The sequence below is a fragment of the Cupressus sempervirens genome, chromosome 6 (assembly GCF_028749045.1).
Source record: "Cupressus sempervirens isolate cs-2001-9-10 chromosome 6, ASM2874904v1, whole genome shotgun sequence".
Taxonomy (NCBI): domain Eukaryota; kingdom Viridiplantae; phylum Streptophyta; class Pinopsida; order Cupressales; family Cupressaceae; genus Cupressus; species Cupressus sempervirens.
Genome location: NC_143123.1, coordinates 687714596 through 687736807, shown reverse-complemented (window position 1 = coordinate 687736807; position 22212 = coordinate 687714596). Strand labels below are relative to the sequence as shown.

The window sequence follows — 22212 nt, the reverse complement described above, 5'->3', positions numbered from 1 at the left end:
TGACAGGTGAAGACATGTGGCAACTAAGATATTTGAGTACTATACACTCTACCCCAATAGTGGTAAAACCCTAATACGGTTTACCTTTTGGGAGTAGCCCTAAGTGAAATGCATGCTATAAGCATTTTTAGGGTTGCCAAGAAATGATGTGAAAAAGGGTGTATTGTTGGTATTGCGTGTAGCTACTGGAGTCTTTTGTTGTTGATGTTGAACTTGCATTGCAAGTGTATTGTAACCTTGTGTTGAAGACAATACATTGTGCAGGTTTTGAAGGGGTGGGGTTGTTTTATCGAAAGGTTTTTCCCCACCGACAAATCCTTGTGTTATGTGTTCATTTCTCTATCTATTTTCTATATGCATGGTTGGCTGCAATATTGTTGTTTACATGATATTGAATCTGTAAGTGTAGAAGATTTTAATAGGATTTGCATCATACTTTCCTTATGAGATTAGTGTAGGAAGCTATTTCTGCACCTGAGTTTCCTTACACCTATGACCCCGTTTGACCAATATGAATGATTCGAATATGTCCTTAGGGGTCCGAGGACCCCTAAGGACATATGTCATCATTTAATGGGTCAAAGGGGGTCATAGGTCACCCTATGAGCCCCTTTGACTCATATGAACGATTCGAATATGTCCTAGGGGTCCTAGCACCCCTAGGGACATATGTTATCATTTAATGGGTGAAAAGGAGTCATAAGTCACCCTATGATCCCCTTTGACCCATATGAATGATTCGAATATGTTCTTAGGGATTATAAGACCTCTAGAGACATATGTCATCGTTTAATGGGTCAAAGGGGGTCATAGGTCACCCTATGACCCTTTTTGACCCATATGAACAATTTGAATATGTTCCTAGGGGTTCTAGGACCCCTAGAGATATATGTCGTTGTTTAATGGCTCAAAGGGGGTCATAGGTCACCCTATGATCCCCTTTGACCCATATGACCCATTTGAATATGTTCCTAGGGGTCCGAGGACCCCTAGTGACATATGTTTTTATTTAAAGGGTCAAAGAGGGTCATAGGTCACCCTATGACCCCCTTTGACCCATATTACCCCTTTGAATATGTCCCTAAGGGTTCTAGGACCCCTAGAGAAATATGTTGTCGTTCAATGGGTCAAAGAGAGTCATAGGTCACTCTATGACCCCCTTTTACCCATATTACCCATTCGAATATGTCCCTAGGGGTCCTAGAACCTCTAGGGACATATGTCATCATTTAACGGGTGACTTATGACCCACTTTGACTCATATGAATGATTCAAATATGTCCCTATAGGTCTTAGGACCCCTAGGGACATATGTCATCATTTAATGAGTCAAAGGGTGTCATAAGGCACCCTATGACCACCTTTGACCCATATGAATGATTAGAATATGTCCTTAGGAGTCTTAGAACCCCTAGGGACATATGTCATCATTTAATGGGTGAAAGGGGGTCATAGGTCACCCTATGACCCCCTTTGACCCATATGGCCCATTCGAACATGTCCCTAGGACTCCTAGGGACATATGTCATCGTTTAATGAGTTAAAGGGGGTCATAGGGCACCCTATGACCCCCTTTGACCCATATGAACTATTCAAATATGTTCTTAGGGGTTCCAGGATCCCTAGGGACATATGTCATCGTTTAATGGATCAAAAGGGGTCATAGGTCACCCTATGACCCCCTTTGACCCATATGAACGATTCGAATATGTCCTTAGGGGTCCTAGGACCCCTAGGGACATATGTCATCATTTAATGGGTCCAAAGGGGTCATAGGTCACCCTATAACCCCCTTTGACCCATATGAACGATTCGAATATGTCCCTAGGGGTTATAGGACCCCTAGAGACATATGTTGTCTTTTAATGGGTCAAAGGGGATCATAAGTCACCCTATGACCCCCTTTGACCCATATGACCCATTCAAATATGTTCTTAAGGGTCCGAAGACCCATAGCGACATATGTCATCGTTTAATGGGTGCCCTATGACCCCTTTTGACCCATATTACCCATTCGAATATGTCCCTAAGGGTTTTAGGACCCTAGAGACATATGTTGTCATTTAATGGGTCAAAGAGAGTCATAGGTCACCCTATGACCCCCTTTGACCCATATTATCCATTCAAATATGTCCTTAGGGGTCCTAGAACCCCTAAGGACATATGTCCTCATTTAATGGGTCAAAGAGGGTCATAGGTCACCCTATGACTCCCTTTGACCCATATCAACGATTCAAATATGTTCTTATGGGTCCTACGACCCCTAGGGACATATGTCATCGTTTAATGGGTCAAAGGGTGTCATAAGGCACCCTATGACCCCCTTTGTTTCATATAAACGATTTGAATATGTCCCTAGGGGTCTTAGGACCCCTAGGGACATATGTCATCGTTTAATGGGTCAAAGGGGGTCATGGGGCACCCTATGATCCCCTTTGACCCATATGAACAATTCAAATATGTCTTTAGGGGTCTTAGGACCCTTAGGGACATATTCGAATTGTTCATATGGGTCGAAAGGGTTCATAGGTCACCCTATGAACCCTTTCGACCCATATGAACGATTCGAATATGTCCCTAGGGGTCCTAGGGACATATGTCATCATTTAATAGTCCAAAGGGTGTCATAGGTCACCCTATATCCCCCTTTGACCCATATGAAGGATTCAAATATGTCTCTAGGGGTTATAGGACCTCTAGAGACATATGTCATCATTTAATGGGTCAAAGGGGGTCATAGGTCACCCTATGACCCCCTTTGACTCATATGAATAATTCGAATATGTCCCTAGGGGTTCTAGGACCCCTAAAGACATATGTCATCGTTTAATGGATTAAAGGGGGTCATAGGTCACCCTATGACCCCCTTTGACCTGGATGACCCATTCGAATATGTTCCTAGGGGTCCAAGGACCCCTAGCAACATATGTTGTCATTTAATGGGTCAAACAGGGTCATAGGTCACCCTATGACCCCCTTTGACCCATATTACTCATTCAAATATGTCCCTAGGGGTTCTAGGACCCCTAGAGACATATGTTGTCATTTAAGGGGTCAAAGAGAGTCATAGGTCACCCTATGACCCCCTTTGACCCATATTACCCATTCGAATATGTCCCTAGAGGTCTTAGAACCCCTAGGGACATATGTCATTGTTTAATGGGTGAAAGGGGGTCATAGGTCACCCTATGACCCCCTTTGACCCATACGAACGATTCAAATATGTCCCTATGGGTCCTAGGACCCCTAGGGACATATGTCGTCGTTTAATGGGTCAAAGGGTGTCATAAGGCACCCTATGACCCCCTTTGACCCATATGAATGGTTCAAATATGTTCGTAGGGGTCTTAGGACCCCTAGGGACATATGTCATCGTTTAATGGGTCCTTTGACCCATATGGCCCATTCGAATATGTCCCTAGGACCCTAAGGGACATATGTCATTGTTTAATAGGTCAAAGGGGGTCATAGGGCACCCTATGACCCCCTTTGACCCATACGAACGATTCAAATATGTCCTTAGGGTTCCTAGGACCGTTAGGGACATATGTTGTCATTTAATGGGCCAAAGGGGGTCATAGGTCACCCTATGACCCCCTTTGACCCTTATGAATGATTCAAATATGTCCATAGGGGTCTTAGGACCCCTAGGGACATATTCAAATCGTTCATATGGGTCAAAGGGGTATGTCATCATTTAATGGGTCAAAAGGGGTCATAGGTCACCCTATGACCCCCTTTAACATATATGAATGATTCGAATATGTCCTTAGGGGTCCTAGGATCCTTAGGGAAATATGTCATCATTTAATGAGTCAAAAGGTGTCATAGGTCACCCTATGACCCCCTTTGACCCATATGAATGATTCAAATATGTCTCTAGGGGTTATAGGACCCCTAAAGACATATGTCGTCATTAAATGGGTCAAAGGGGCTCATAGGTCACCCTATGACCCCCTTTGACCCATATGAACAATTCGAATATGTCCCTAGGGGTGCTGGGACCCCTAGAGACATATGTCGTTATTTAATGGGTCAAAGAGGGTCATAGGTGACCTATGACCCCCTTGACCCATATGAACGATTCAAATATGTCCCTAGGGGTCCTAGGACCCCTAGGGACATATTAGAATCGTTCATATGGGTTAAAAGGGGTCATAGGTCACCCTATGACCCCCTTTTACCCATATGACCTATTTGAATATGTTCCTAGGGGTCTGAGGACCCCTACCGACATATGTTTTCGTTTAATGGGTCAAAGGGAGTCATAGGTCACCCTATGACCCCCTTTGACCCATATTACCCATTTGAATGTCCCTAGGGGTTCTAGGACACCTAGAGACATATGTTGTCATTTAATTGGTGAAAGCGAGTCATAGGTCACCCTATGACCCCCTTTGATCCATATTACCCATTCGAATATGTCCCTAGGGTTCCTAGAACCCCCAGGGACATATGTCATCATTTAATGGGTCAAAGGGGCCTATGACCCCCTTTGACCCATATTACCCATTCGAATATGTCTCTAGGGGTCCTAGGACCCCTAGAGACATATGTCGTCGTTTAATGGGTCAAAGGGGGTCATAGGTCACCCTATGACCCTCTTTGACCCATATGAACGATTCAAATGTCCCTCGGGGTCCTAGGACCCATAGAGACATATATCGTCATTTAATCGGTCAAAAGTGGTCATAGGTCACCTTATGACCCCCTTTGACCCATATTAACCATTGTAATATGTCCCTAGGGCTCCTAGGACCCCTAAGGACATATGTCATCATTTAATGCGTCAAAGGCGGTCAATGGTTGATTTATGACCTCCTTTGACTCATATATATTAATAATATACATATCTATTAATAACATACATATTCATATAATAATATATATATATATATATATATATATATATATATATCTATATATATTACATTATTATATTTAATAAAAATATTACGTTATTATATATAAATTAATAACATATATATGTATTACTTTATTATATTGAATGAAAATATTATGTTATTATATATATATATATATTAATAACATACATATTAATATAATAATATATATAATACATATTATATATTTATATTTAATATATTACTTTATTATATATATATATATTATTATTTATATTAATATAATAATACATAATACATATTATATTTAATGAAAATATTACGTTATTATATATATATTAATAACATACATATTAATATAATAATATATAATACGTATTATATATATATATATAAAAATTACGTTATTATATTTAGTAAAAATAATAATAATATAAATTATATTTATAGATTGTAATAAGATTAACATAATATATTATTATATATTGCTAGATTATATCTTATATCTTTACATTACGTTATTATATATATATATATATATATATATATATATATATATATATATATATATATATATATATAATATATTAAAATACATCTTTACATAGTAATATAAGTGAAATAATTTAGAAATAATAAGCTATGACGTTTAAACGCAATTTTCTCTCCAAAATGGGTTGGGATTTTAAATTTGCCCACCTCAACATATCGGATATCCGATTTGAAATCGGATATTCGATATGAAATCGGATATCTAATTAGGCTCGGTATTTACCAAGCCTACCTGGTCAACCCAAAAGACATGTTTGAAGAGGGTTTTAGTGATACTCAGACTTTGGGTAGTCGTCTGACAATGTTATTTTGATCGAAATTGAATAAAACGAAAGGGGTTTTTTTATATCGCTCTCTAGATTCTATAAATATAATTTCTGTCAAATTTTGAGTTCGATAAGTATTTATTAGTTAATTATCAATGAAGATAATTGTAAAGTGCTGATTGACATACTGATTAAAAAATAGCTATAACTTTCAAACGGTATAACATTTTTTAAATCTAAAAGTTGCGTTATATTCTATACTTTAGCTAGTATAAGAAAAAAAAAAAAATTAAATTTGGTAAAATTTTCTATTAGTTAGGGTGGTCAAAATTTGGTAAAATTTGGAATAAAAATACCGAAAAATATGCGTCGCATCTGGGCATGAGTCTAATTTTCATATCTATAATTATATTAAAAAAATATTATGATTTTATTTTGATTAAGGTGGTCAGACATACACCTACTTTTTATTTTTGCCCTGAAATTTTCTTAGTACTTCATTAAAATTCAAACTTTTGACCAATTAATTATTTTTTTCTCCTGATAAGGCCTGGTAGTTTAGAAACTACATTCAATTTCTCACAGATTATTTTTTTACAACTCTTTGATATAAAGTCCATAACCACTTCAAAATTATGTGTCAAGTTGACATAAACCTGATTTTCTAATTTTTCACTGCCACTTAAGGCCATAGTTTGGTACACCATGATCTGCACATACCTAGAAGAATAAAACGACAAGGATCTAAGGAACCATTACCTGCAACTACCAAGCTAAAGAAAGGTACAACTAAGATATCCAAGCCAATTAAGTTCAAATTCATACTGAAGAGGAAAAAAGTTACCAAAGGGATCGAGTAGGGTCAACAAAAGAAGCTGAGGAGGAATTTAGTCATCATGCCTGATGATGAAGAATATAATGGAGAGAAGACTGAGTTTGATGACTTGAGCAAGCTCCAAATTATTCCCAGATGACCTCCTATGAATATTGATCGAGTAAGTGAGAATATAAGAAATTCAACAAAATTTTTAGGATTTAAAGACATTAATTATTATTCTTTAGATAAAGAAAATAAAGAAAAGATTGAACAAGAAATGATAGATATGATGAAAAAATTCAAGTACACACCTATAGAGTTAGGTGAAGGAATTAAATAATATTTATATAATAAATTGTATGTAAAATGAAAATGAGAATAGTCCATAGAGAGGCAAATTAGAGAAGCAACTTTAGCTCAGACCATGCCATATTTAGGGAAAACACACATCTATAGCCCTTAGAGATCTTGTAAATAATTTTGTACCTAAAATAAGGGCCTATAAAATTTTGAGAAATAAAAATTCATGTATTGGAATCTATCATATCCAATTGGGATAATGCTCTAGCCATGATCCTACGGATTCATAAATCATTTTTGGAGAAGTACAATTTAACCCCAATAAACCCTTAACCATGGGTGTCAAAAATAAGGGGAAAAGTAGAGAATAGATATACAACGAGGAAATAGTATTCATATCATTTATTCAAGATGAAGAACCAGAAGAAGGAAGGAAACATGAACATAACAGATCAAAGGTATGAGTAATATTACTCACACTAATTTTTGGTGATATGTATGTATGTTGCATATAGACCGAGTCACAATCTAAGGGGGGGTGATATTTTGTAATTTTGAATAGAATGATTCGTAATGAAAAAGCATTTTTGTCACTAATGTCAAAGGGGGAGATTGTTTATCCCCATATTGTGTTGACTATCAATGTCAAGCACTTAGTCATTTTCTAGGCAGTGTTGGTCGATCATCACTTCGAACAAGCCACCCGATGAAGGCCGAATGATTGTGGACTTGTTTATATTTCAGTGAAGGTCAACCAAGTCTTAGGTTGTCGAGCACCCCAGTGTGGACCAAGTGATAGTTTATGCTGAGTAAAGATAGAAGATTCTAAGTGAAGCAATATTAATTTATGTCAAGTGAGATAGTGAATATCGAGAATATAAAAGCCAAGGGATAACATGAGTATCAGTTGTGACCAAGTGTCAAGGTATCCAAGTGCCAAGTAAATAAGTTTTGACATATGTGTTTGTGATGACACAAACACTTATGTAAACTAGTTTGGATAACTTTTATAGTTAATTTATGGATTGTAAAGTCAACTAAGAAGGTAATTACACATTTTGTTAGAGGACATCAATCCCTAGGAAGGTAGAGTAACCAATTAGAAAATTTGAAGGACTAAGCAGAAAAAGGGAGAGCTCTGGATCATTGATCGTGATCTAGAACCTTCTTCATGACCTAGAACCTTCTCTAGTTGTTTATTTAAGAAGGGTACTAACCATAAATCTATAGAGTGTGATCATGTATGTCTGAGAAGGATCAAAAGAGAGTTCAAAGAGATAAGTTCATGAGTGAAGGAAGGATGTGTTTGATGATCATAAGCATAGATCAAACAAAGAAACCTAGCAGTGAAGGGTAGAATAGAGTATATCAGATAATGATATCAAATTAGACAAGAAAAGAGAAGATCTGTGACCTAGCATTAGAGTGATACTCAAAGTATTGTGTACTGAGCCATCTTAGCAAGTGAATCAGGGTAAATCTCTTGATTGAGTGGTTTTAACATACCTATTCAAATATCCTAATTGAGTGCTTACTAAGTTGTGAGTTTTAAATCCTTTAATCAAGGTAGATTGAAAAAGTCTTGTAAGCTCCTAACAGGGCAGACCCCTCAGAGGGTAGATCAACAAAAGTGGTCAAACATTATAGCATCAATAGGCACACTTTATTGCTGTAGTAGTGAAGATTTGTGGGTGTCATCCCCACCCCAATTTTACCTTCACCTTGGAGGGTTTCTGGGTAACCAAATCTTGTGCGTTATGTGTTTACATTTACTTTCATATTTATGGATGTGATGCACACTTAGATCTACTTCAGTATTATAGTTTATGGTTATATAGTTTACGATCTAGATATGAGATGGATTAAAGGTGATTACATTTGATTTATTATTTTTAAGAAGTGAAAAGTTTTTGTAGATCCTGATTCACCCCCCCTCTTAGTATCTTACTTTCCCATTAAGACTTCTAACATATTCCATTAAACCATTGCTAGCTGATATCAAACAATTGAGATTTCCCTTTTAGCTCCAACAACTGGAATAAAAATATTTCTAAAGATAGTTGATTTCAAATATAAATATTTTTTACACATTTGAGTAGCAATATGACCCAAGCCTCCCGCTCACACAATGCGTGAAAGAATACAAACATGCAAGTCAAAAAATTCAAAATTTCTTCTGAAAGAGTTTGTAATAAATGCTTTGAACTTAGAATTTGTTTTTTAGATGGCAACAAAATTAGTAACTTAGAATGATGAAAATTATATATCTCATTATCTAAGGTGTCCTTTATAGTGCTAGAAATTTCTATAGTATGAGAAGAGCTTTGTAAGATCAACACTTTAGCAAACTTGTCAGCCAAGGAGCATATAAATTAAATGTGTAATTTAATAGGGCATTCTAACACAACCAAATCAAGATAATTGAGATGATAGAGAAATACTATTAGAATGCTTGATAATAGTACCCTAAAATAACCAAAGAGATGGAAACCATCCAACCCAAGGAACTAATGATTGTAAAAAAAATTGAATAGACAAGAGATATTGTGAACAAAACCTCATATGAGAAAACTATGAGAGAAAGGGTAGAGGGGCCATGTATAACTCTCCCTATGGATCTATTTTGCTTCCTACAATATTTTTTTATGAAGTATTAGATAGCAGCCAAAAGAAAGGGGGGCTAACCCTAGAGTACAAAAAGGCCGATCAACAATAACTGAAGGTTATTTTAGTTTTGTTATTAGATATTATTAAAAAAATAGACTTCTATCAATTCATTTGATATCTTAATTATAATATTAAAGATATTTTTTATAATTTATTAGTTTTTCATAAATCTATATAATTTTTTGTATTAAAGGTCTATCATGTTATCAGGTTATACATTTCTATTTTGCTAATGAAAACCCTCTTTATCTCATTGAAATTCATATGTTTAGCAAAGGTTGTTTAATTTCAACTATGTCATCTACAATGTTGTGGGTAGATCCATTTTCCATTTCATCTTCTAATGATCTTGTTTCTATTTTATCCTTTTCCTTTCCCCATGGAGAAATGTAAAGTCCTACAATCATCAAAACTCCTCCTACTATGTTGCAAAGAAAAAAAAAGATAAAATTATGAAGAAACAACTTAATGAATGGAAAATCTTCCATAAGATTTATATGCATATATGTATGTATATGTTTATTTATATCTTAGAATGATAATACTCTTTATAAAAAATATATATGTAAAAGATATATCTAACCTTCCCACATGAAGGTTTGCATGAAAGATGGAGAGTTCCAAGACTACAAATATAATTACAGATAATGGATTGAAGAGTGCTGGAAAGACGGGTCCTTTTTTGTTGATGCTATATGTTTGCACAATGAATGTAAATATTGAAGAAAATATTGCCTGTATCAACATCAATATCAATTAACATGAATTTTTATCGTACATTGTTTAAGTGTTAGAAGCATGTGGAAGTTTTGACATGGAGAAGTTTTTCTCTTAATACTAACCAAGAATAAAATAATGAAAAGGTCTGTGTCCCAGTTTAGATTCCAAGAAGAGAGGCGTGGCTCAAATATTAAGGCAATGATTGTGCATTGGACTGTTGCCACTAAGAATGCCAATGCTAGGAATGATTTTTGATTGGGATACTTGGTCAAAACTAGCACCTGTGCATATGACTCATTGATCAATTTTGTGTATATAAATATATTAGTAATTCTCTTTGTGATTTTTCTATATTTGATTGTGCTTCTTTAGTGGGTTAGATGTAGAAACAAATTTACAGAATCAAATTGAGACACAACACAAAAAAGGCATTCACAATTGAATCTAGAAACAACACAAAAAATTATTGTGGGTTGTGAAAATTAATATCTCTTATATTATTATTATTATAGACTTGAATTTGGATTGAAGGAGTTAATGAATAGCTAAAAAGTAAGGTAAGTCAATAAAAAAAGAAAGCAATTGAACAAAGATGTTGCACCTAACAACCATGTAGCATGGTTTTGAAGGAGAAGAGTATCAAAAAGACTAACCATAGAGCCTTTATATAATGTCATAATCATAGCACCTCCCACACAAATAAGAGTCCCTAGAATTTTTGCTTGTCCAATTCTTAGTTTTGACATCAACTTTCTCATATCTAAAAGAAAAGTTAAAGAGTATGAATTCACAAATTACACATTATAGTTCTGATAGAAATATTGTAAGAATTTGGCTTAGGCCAGAATTCACCCAAGAACTAAAGAACTCAACACAAGCACATAGTAGACCAAAATAGACAGAGTATGATCAGAATGGCGATATTCATTCAATATGCCAGCTTAGCCAACTTAAGAGTACACTAGGAGTGCCTGTATATAAAGGCCTCTCAAGAAGCACCTAGAATGTCTCTAGAAACAACCAGGAGATAAGAGAACTAAGCACCTTATCCAACATTCTAGATGAATGGATAAGAATGAAAAAGTATGATATGTGTGTAGAAGATTCCTGTGTTGTAGACAACATGTTCTTAAAAGAGGTGCGAACCCCTATGATGTCATCATGACAACTGACAAGAGTGCACATACTCCTAGGTGACTAATAAATAAATATCAATATAATGCATGAACCTTAGTAAACTTAAGTAAGTGTAATAAGTAAATACTTATTTACACCAATACCCCCCCCTTAAGTGCAACTTAGGGGGATGCCCTTACGTTTACGAAATCTAAGATGAAATGCAGAATGGGTCCTGACTACTAGGCCATATTAGGTACCCATGTACATAATGAAGATGCAATCTCTCATAATGTGAGGAAAGAGGGAAAACCTCATGGGAAAAACCCTCCCCCAAAAAGAGAGATGAAAGAGGATGCATGGATGGATGGAGTAATCAAGATCCCCCCATTATGACATACATCTAGTATATACATAAGAGAATGATGAGAAGAGGAAGAGAAATAGGATAGGCTCCCGCCCTACAAAGAAGAATGCCGAATAGTGAAAGCTCCAATGAAGAAGTCGATCCAAGACTGCAAAATGGTGTTCCTTCCCTTAGGAAGAAACAATACCAAAGCTACAAATGAGATGCTTCCGCTGTGCATGGAAAGAATCCGATGAATAAGTGATGTCTTTGAAACCTGCTCAACTAGCTGAAGAACCTATCCCAAAGAACTATCTGTCTCTATGTCAGATGAAGAACCTTGCTGCAACTGCTGATCATAGTATCCACAATCACTTCAACTTGTGAGGATCGATCATGTAGAGAATGAACAAGAGAGTTAGATGGAACCCTCGTGACAATTGAAGAAGATAATTCTGCGTCAGGAAAAAGAGGCAAATCATTAATACTATCCCCCAAATCTGTCACTGAACTTGTATCTAGAAGACTGGATGTACCTTGCTATTTTGGACATATCACTGTGGTGATGTATGCATGTGGACTAAACTGATGTCATGGCCTCTTAGTGCAATTGTCGATAGAACCCCACATGTCTGAATTTGTTGAAGCGCTATCGCTGGTGTCACTATCAGTTTTCACACTGTATGACATGTGAAGAGGAGTAGAGGAAAAGCTTGATGAACTTTCCTCAAAGTATACATCCTTCCCCACAAAAATCTAATGTGTCTCTAGATCTAGAAGTATGTATGCCTTCACACCATCTTCATAACCAATGAAAGTATAAGGCCAAGATGACTATGCCTTGCATCCCCTGGAAGAGATCTTTGTCCATGTAGGACAACTAAAGACTCTGAAGTGTGTCATAATAGGTTTTTTGCCATACTATGCCTCAAAAGGAGTTTTTCCATCTAAGGCTAGATGAGGAGAATGATTAAGAATGTGAGTGGCACTGGAGATTGCTTTGACTCCTAATGATGGATTTAGAGACTTGGCATGAATCATGCAACTTTCCATAGACTTAAGAGTGTAGATCCTCAAAGCTGCAACATCTATCTTATGCGGACTGAATGCTGGAGGAGTCTAAAGATCAATGCCCTCATGTCTACAAAAGTACATAAGTCTTCTGTTCACATACATGCTTCCATTGTCCATTCGGAATAGTTTGATTGCTTTCCTTGATTTTTGTTCTACATGAGTCTTGAAGTCTAGAAATTTATCCAACACTTCACCCATGCTATGTAGAAAGTAGACCTAAGTGAACCTCAAAAAGTGATCAACAAAGGTGAGTATATAGCAACCCTGGCTGAATGCAAAAGGACCTACTAATACCATGTAAACCATCTATAGAACACCTATTGCTCTAGAAGACTTCCCTCTCTGTAACTTCCCCTTTGGATGCATATCCACTGAATCTGTTGAACATTCACTCTTAGAAAAGTTGATTTGTGTTAGACCTTTCACCATTTTGTATGTGCAAAGTTTCTGAAGGTAGTGGAAGTCAAGATGACCATACTACTCATGCCATAATTGCATATTTGAATTGGATTGAGATAACAAGGCATTTAAAGGAGACTTGGGCACAAAATGAGAGAAAGACTACAACCAAGGAATCATGTTTAAGACTATGCACTTTTATTGAGTCTGGAAGGAACTCAACTCTATGTCCATCTCCAAGGTGAGTGATTTGGTAGATTGATAGGATATTTGAACTTAGGTTTGGAACATAGATAACCTCTTGAAACTCTCCATTTTCCATCTCCGCATTTCCTTTTCCTTCAACTTCCGTTTTGTTATCATTCCCCATGAAGATGTGCAGTACCTTTGAGTGATTCAAACCCAAATGATATGAAGCACTTGAGTCAAATATCCATTCCTTTGAAGAGTTTGAATTAGCCATGAGTGCTTGCCCTTTGCCCTTGGAGTCTAAAGACAACCCTTTATCCTTATAAGCATTAGGCAATGGGACATTATGTTTCTTCATGAGGTTGGTCAACTCATCAATCTTCTTGAGATAGCAGTCATGCTCTTCATGAGCCGATTTCTTGCAATAATCATACTTCTTCTTCTCCTTATTGTTGTCCCCCTTCTTGTTGGAATTCGAGGACTTTCCTTCTTGATTGGATTGTGGTGTTATCTTTTCTGCATCCTCAGATTTTTTCTTTCATTTGTTCTTACCCTTTCCTTTATTTGAAGACTATCCAGATGAATTTTGAGAACCCTCATTGTTGGCCACCAATGCTTTGGACTGAGTTGATTTGAGAATCCCCATTGATTTCAACTTCTTTTCTTCATCATCCAACAATTTAGCATATTCACCAAAAGTGACTTTCTTTTAGGCAGACCCTAAGGTAGTCTTTGAGGTGTTAAAAGAAGATACAAATGTGGAATATTTTGATGGCAGCTTGTTATGAATGAGATAGATCAGTCTATCATCTTTGATATAACTCCCACAATCGGTAAGCTTTATCTTTAGTTCATTCACTTTGATGATGAAATCCTCTATGGAGTCATATGACTTAGGATCTAAGGAGATAAGCTCATCTTCAATTTTGAACACATCCTCTTTAGACACTTTACCATATAGGCTTTTGAGGGTATCCCAAGCTTCCTTGGATGTAGAACACTTCTTTATTTGATACATGATCTTATCATCTACCCCAAAACATATATCACCTAGGGCTTTCCTATCCATGGCTAGCCAAGCTAAAATATCACTTGCTGATACATTATCACCTGCTGGTTTAGGAAGAGTACCATCTACATATTGTGAAACTCCATTATGCATTAAGTGATACCACATTTTGATTGACCACTTAACATAGTTATGAGGAGTTGATTTAGGAAATTTAAAGTTGCCCATAATGCAAAAAATGAAAGAAAAGTGCAGAAAAGAGAGAGCACAACACCAAGAACACCCCCCCTTTTCACTAAATCAAGAAAGCCCCCCAAAATAGATGCTTTGGGCACTTTATCAATAGTGCAATTACAATGGGCCACTTGCCAATTTTAGCCTTTTTGGACTTTTGATTTTGCTTGTTACAACCTCTTAATGGAGTACAAATCTAAAACTTTACAATGTGCTATAGTTTCGAAGCATTACAAAGCAAAGAAAAGCCCTATTGCTGAAAGTGACACTTTTGTCCAGACAACTCTACAATCAGATAGTAGATCTGGAAAGTAGAAAAAAAATAACAGACTTTCAAAAGAAAAAGAACCTGTTTTTGACTCCAGATGTGCCCATATAGAGTGTTTGAAGTTGCAAAATGCATGATTATGCAGGTATAGTAGCAAAAAATACAATTTTTGAACAATCCATGCACCAAGACTAGAAAAGAGCTACACCACTAAAAAGTTTAGAAAATTCCACCCAATTTCAAATAAAATTGCACCTGATTTGGAGTCCAGATGTTCGAGTTATGGCCTCCTGAAGTTAGATTGCAAAAAACAAAATCAATTTGGAGAGGGGTTGCAGCAACAAATGAAGGGGTTAAATTTGACAGTCATATGGCCGTTGCAGTAGTTACAATTTGGCCTAGTATGACGGTCATATGACTGTCAAATTTAAGCTCATGGATTTGATGATGTCAGCAAAAAAGTGCCCTTTGTTGACGTGGTAGCATGAATGTACACATCACTATCCATACTATACAAACATATGGAAAATTTAGACATGGATTTCTGACATGGAGGTTGCTTGCATGTCACTGGTGAGTGATAGAGTGCCACGTGTTGTGTGGGTAGTGGTTGGTCCAGAGATTGTGCTGTCGAATTAGTAGTCACTGTGTGGCTCTATACTCTCTATTTGCGATTGCCGCATGGACTAATGAAAATATGCCACGTGTCTTGGTAATGGGGGAGGTCACCGTGCAAGAAGATCGAGCTGGAAAAAGAATATCATTGTTGACGATTAAATTTTGATGCAGGGAATCTTCTGCAATGGTGGTAGTCTTTGCCAAAGATTAACTGAGAGTGCCAAATTTTGATTGGTATAGATCCCACATGCATGGGGTGAGCATGTTATGTACTATTTAAATTGAATTACCCACACTCAACAAATTTGAAAAGGTTGGTGCAATATTGTAGCCTGTCGCCGAGAATTTAAAAGCCGACAGTCAGTTGATATTGTCAGATTATGTTGTTGTCACCCAGAATAATGTGTGGTTGTGGTTGCTTAAAGGGTGTACAAGTCGGGTGGGGAAATATGTAGTTGCCCACAAATTTATTCAGTAAACCCTACAAAATAAATTCCCAACTATCCACCAAAAATACAGAGCCGAGCTGGGGCATCACTACCTAGTTTGGCAAAAAAATTTCTCTACCTGTATGCTCGAATTCAAAAAATAATTTCAAAAAAATATAGCAGAATTAGAGAGCAATAAAAATAATTCAGATCTAAAAAATAAATAAATTAGATCCGAAATTGACCATACCCGAATTGCAAATCGGGGCCTCTGGGTTTTGATTTGCAATTTTTTTTTTCCTCACGATCAACTTTCACCCAACATAGGAAAATTTATAGTTGATCTTCACCGAATCGATGCTCTAGACGCAACAGTGAGGTCAGATTTGGCTCTAGATGCTCCCAATTTTTGTGGATCCTCTAGATTCATTTTGAGATGTTGAAGCATGAACGGTCTCGAATGGCAATGTGTAGAGAATCTCCCTCAGCTCTAATACCATGTAAGAATTTGGCTTAGGCCAAAATTAACCTAAGAACTAAAAAACCCAACACAAGCACACAATAGACCAAAATAGATAGAATATGATCAGAATGACGATATTCATTCAATATGCCAGCTTAGCCAACTTAAGAGTACACTAGGAGTGCTTGTATATAAAGGCCTCTCAGAAAGCACCTAGAATGTCTTTAGAAACAACCAGGAGATAAGAGAACCAAGCACCTTATCCAACATTCTAGATGAATGGATAAGAATGAGAAAGTGTCATATGTGTGTAGAAGATTCCTATGTTGTAGATACTTAAAAGAGGTGCGGACACCTATGATGTCATCATGACAACTCACACGAGTGCACATACTCCTAGGTGACTAATAAATAAATATTAATATAATGCATGAACCTAAGTAAACTTAAGTAAGTGTAATAAGTAAATACTTATTTACACCAACAAATATCATAATATATAAGATAATCAAAATTTTAGTCATTTAAACAATTTGTTACATGACAATCGTAAAACCTTATAAAATTTGTTACTTGTAACCTATTAATTTTTTTTTCAATATATTGCTTGAAGATCCTAATGAATTCATATGGACCAATTTTTAGATAGCATCCGTCTTGATTATATTATTCTTTTGCAAATATTTGAGTATATTAAGAACTAGTGTTGAACTTTAAATGGAAAAGTTAGGAGAAGCTTGAAACAACTACTAGAAACTTTGTTTATATTGATTTATCAACTAAGTTGTTTTGACAAAACCAATCAACCAAACTTTGGTTGGAAGCCATATTTTAGGTGTTTGAGGCTTCTAACTTGACTTAGTTGTAATATCAAGTTGAGCTTATCATAGGATATTTCTCTACCAAGCTATTTTTCCTCATAGGACTAATCCATCTTTGATTTGAATGTGACTTATTTTCAACACCTTCTTAAGATACACTAGTTGTGTGGAGATTTTATCTTGACCTAACTCTAACACCATGTTATCATTTCATGAGATATTCCGTAATATATGAATGTAATGTTTTATCAACTGGACTAGTTGTTCTTATAAAATCAGCCCATCTTTGATTCCAATCTTACTTATTTCTAAAATCTTAATCACATCAAATATTTAAAATAAAATTTTGTTAGAAACTTTTGATACAAAACTTACTATTAAATACAAATGTCCTAATAACAAATGTGTTAAACTACACCTTATAGAGTGAAGTGAAACTTGTCTTGCAAAAGGAATATTGAGCCACTTGTCCTCCTATTAAGCATATGATCCTATACAACTGAGCTTTCATAGATTGCTATATTTAGTATGATTACCACCAACTATTATTGATTTACTCATCCACATGTCACTACCCATAGAAGCACTAGAACTAAATAAGATTATGAAAAAATGAAAAATGATTGGGTTTAAATCAATACCAAAAAGCAATGGCTATCACAGATGTGACAATGGGAAGGAGGTTTATAATTGTAGCTGTAAAGGTAGCCGAAGTGTATGCCAAGCCAATGACAAATATATTTTGGCTCACTCTAATCCTGCATTGTTACTAAATACTTTAGTCTCCTTATATCAAATGAAGCACAAATTTAAGCTGAGTAATTGTAAAGACTACCCCTGCAAAACCAATGCCACATCAGCCATCTCCATAAAAATGTGAAAAGTTCAACAAGAGTCAAAGCCTTTTGAATATTGACTAGTCAACATTGGTTGATTAACTATCATTAATGTTAACAAAAATGATACATATACATATATGCTCAAATTTAAAAGAAATTATAAATTAGTTACTAGATTACTAATACCAGATACCAGATACTAGGTGGTCTAACCATGACATCCAATTTGAAATGAGCTTTGGAACCTGTCTAAGAACACAAGGGCGAGAATATTGTAGGAGTGCTTTACCACCCTACCACGAAGCTATTAAGCTTCCCTGGAATCTTTCCTGACATGAAAGATACCCAACCCGACAATAAGATAGTCTAAAAAAGTAAAACTTAGAGGAGTAATTGAATCATGTTACACAAATAATGTCAAGAATATTAATCAGTCAACCAAATAACAAAACACCATTTTCTTAGTTATCACTTCAGTTTCACAGTCCCTTCTCTATCATTTATAGTAAGTAAAACATAAAAAAGTTTATCCATCATTTAGTTCCATATACCCATCCACAAACAAGGATAAAACTATAAAGTCCAACAATCATGGATCAACTAATTACAATATCTTAGCTCATCTCAAGCAAGAAATTCAATCCAACCTCCAAAAAGGAATACAAGTACTACCATCAATTCTCTATTGACACATGTTATAAATATGCACATATTAAGCCAATCACATAGATAACAATGAAACTCTTTCTCCATCAATAAATATTCCTAGTATGTTATCCCATAAAACATAAATACACAAGATGTTTAAGAATGACACCATTACTTTCCATTTATCAAGAGATCATATTCTTTTCCACAACTTATAGATTCTATATATAATGTAGGAAGCAAGGAAAGATGCAATAATGCCCTTGTCTAAAAATGTCACATATGCATCCTGAAATGATCACATCTCACATCTATGTAACATGATAATTTAAAGGTCAACAACTTTCCATGAGTTATTAGTTTCTTAAAATAGTTAATAAAGTCATGGTAAATTAAATGTTGAATAAAACTGACCTCCAGATCATTTATAAAAGGATGGCCATGTAATTATTATTTTACAAGGTAACTCCTAAGTGCCCAAACTAAATTTAGCAGCCAACTTAAATAAACAAAAGACTTTCATACTTAGCCAAAAGCAACAAAGAGTACGATCAAAATTAAATAAGGTCATAGGAGGTGTTGATAACATTTGTTTCCAATTTCACTAAGCTTGAATAAATCATAATGCTGAAAGAGAGAAACTAGTTATTGCTTAGCTCAATGCATACATTCAAATCTGCGCCTTTAATGTGGGACTTGTTGACATTCACATACCAAAAACATTCTCATAAGACTATATTTATGTATAATTAGTCTATGCACAACATTGGGTTTTAATCCTAACAGAAAAATACATATCACACCCTGTTCAGCTATATCGAACCCGTTTCATAACCCAATTCAATTAGAAAACACTAAAGAATACTCCATTTCAGTTTTACGACCACATGAAAGACAAATCTCAAGTTTTAATTCCATCAGACAGACAAAAGTAGGATTTCGAGATCATTTTCTAACACAACACATAAAACCTAGCTGTGCATTACCATATGACTTACTTCCATACTCGGTAAGAGAGAAACATTGAAGGAAGCCACAGAAGAATAACAGTTGGAAAACTCTACCACTAATTGAGATGGAAGGAAGATTTCAAGGTTTTGCTGACAATCATAACAACAACATTTCCGGACATTAGAATGAACTTAAGGTAGAGTTCTTGAGTCAGAATAGCCTTCCACGTATTTGCTGTCAATGTCGATTTCAATCACAAATTAAACATGGCAGTGAGAAGGTTTGGTTGACTGGTCAAGAGATTTATATTTAACCCTTACATGACACTACTAATTTCAATACATGTTAAACCGCCATTAGATATGGCCTATCAAACTTTATGTGTTGTGATAGACCAACAACAAGCTAAGCGGCATACCATGAAACTAAACAAATCCCCAATAGCAAGCTAGGTGCTGTGTAAGGTTTAATATACTTTACTTATCACAGGCTATGCTTATCAATCTTTACAGTGCAACTACTTTAGCGAACACATCAACCTTGAGGAGGACTACAATGTAGATTTTAATTCATGAGCACCATGATAAGGATGAACACAGCAAAGAAATTCACACACCATAATCTTTATCAATTTATAGAAAACCCACCCATTCTAAAAATAGATGCCGCAGTGACATGGAAAGAAATATGATTCAAAATAATTAAGGAACCTGGTAGAATTCGCTGATGCCCCCAATATTCATGTAGAATTCCTCTTTTTCCTGATGAAACCTACTGCCTCTTCCTCCTTAACTTTCTCCAACTCTTCCTGTAGCTTCTCAATTGCGAGAATGAGCTCGCTATGAAGATTAACGTCCTCTGACTTCATTTTCTTGACTTTATTCACCATGTTCAGCAGAAACTCCTCTGTATCTGCCGAAATCAACAGTTGCACTAAGCTCAAAAGCAATCTATCATGCCGCTCTAACACAATTACAGTGATTTTCCTGGGAATTCATGGCCACCATGTTAAGGCGAGACTCAAATTTAAAAAAAAAAAAAAAAACCCTTGACGTCGCACGCAGGGTGAGAACCACTATTTATGACAGTTGCTGCACATTGGGTGTTAAATGGTGGAAATGGTTTGTTGTCCTTCAAAACCACTGGATGATCTTTGCCATGCTTTTTAAACTCTCCTTATTAAGTTGCTGGTTCTTGTATATATAACTGACCCAAAATCCCCAAAATGTGTAACAAACTCCCTTCTTAACGACAAGATATTATTATTGGATTATAATTAGGCATTTGTGGCACAACCATATCCATTTTATTCGGGAAGGAAGAAATGGGTTATGACAGTAATGTTTATGAATGCGTGTATAGTTTCTATTAAATTAAAGAAAAATGTATAATGTCACATAAGATTAATTTTAGAATTTTTTAAAAATAAGATAAAAGAAATTGTGATATTGTTATCAGGATTTAACTGTGTGATTTTTGAGTCAAATTCATTGACTCATGTTTCATGAGTAGTAATGTTCCATTCATTCTCATGAAAGATGGATTATGTTGAATCACTACTCATGACTTGTAAAAATTATCTCCTACTTATCAAGATAATAGAAAAACAATAAAACTGCAATTGAATAGATGATTTTTTCTAAAGATTTGCCAGAAAATTGTACAAATAAGCCGGCACGATCTTTTCTGCACAATACTTGAAGATATTAGTTTCACATAGTTATTCAAAAAAAAAGTCCAATGAAAAATAAAACACAACTTTTATCATAAACTATGGAAAACTAATACCTTCTATTCATTGTATTGCTATTAAAAGTTGAGCCCACATTTGGGTTTTACAGTGCTTGTACTCAGCATAATGAATATATTTTTCTAGAAAACTCAAACGTTATGTTCATAGTATTGTTATGACAACCCACATTTGAGTTTCACAATGCATATATTACCTTTCTAGAAAATAAGCAAAAGGAGCCATGATAAGTGTAGCAATAGCATGTCTATAAGCTAAATACACGTAACGGTTCATTGCATTTTGAAGAGCTATCCTGACTATGATATACATCCCTGCAAGGCCAGCCTGAACTAATATTTGATCTAAGTAGAGTTTGTATTCTTCCATCATTTTCTATGTGAGTAGAGAAGACTACAACATTTATCCAAAACATCCAAAACAAACTGGAATTTGGATTGAATTATTCAAACAGCAAGAGCAATGAGATTAATAAGAGCTGATTGTCAAATGAATTGTATTTTCCTTTGACTGGAGGATCCATCTACCAGTTTCTATTTGGTGCAGCTACTCAAGAAATTGCCTTCTAGAGAATAGCAGGGATTTAATGAACTTCCATTTAAGATATATAATAAAAAATAATCCAGAGGTTTTATGCACTCTAAGGCCCCGTTTGGTTGGGAAAGATGAATTTTCCTCATAACTAGGTTATCTGATAACCAGGTTTTCGAAAACCTGGTTATGTATTTTAGGAAGATAGTTGGACCGTTTGGTTGACACGGAAGATGAATTTTCAAATCCATATTCTGCGTTTGGTTGCCAATTTAGAAATTGGAATTGGAACAGAATATGACTAGGAATATCTTTTTGTTGCGTTTGGTTGTTCATTTTCT

The 22212-nt window shown here is 35.5% G+C and overlaps 1 pseudogene; it reads right to left on the bottom strand.

The window, feature by feature from the left end:
* Window positions 1–9727: 9727 nt before the first annotated feature.
* LOC149554065 (WAT1-related protein At1g21890-like) lies at window positions 9728–21760 on the bottom strand (annotated as a pseudogene).
* Window positions 21761–22212: the final 452 nt, after the last annotated feature.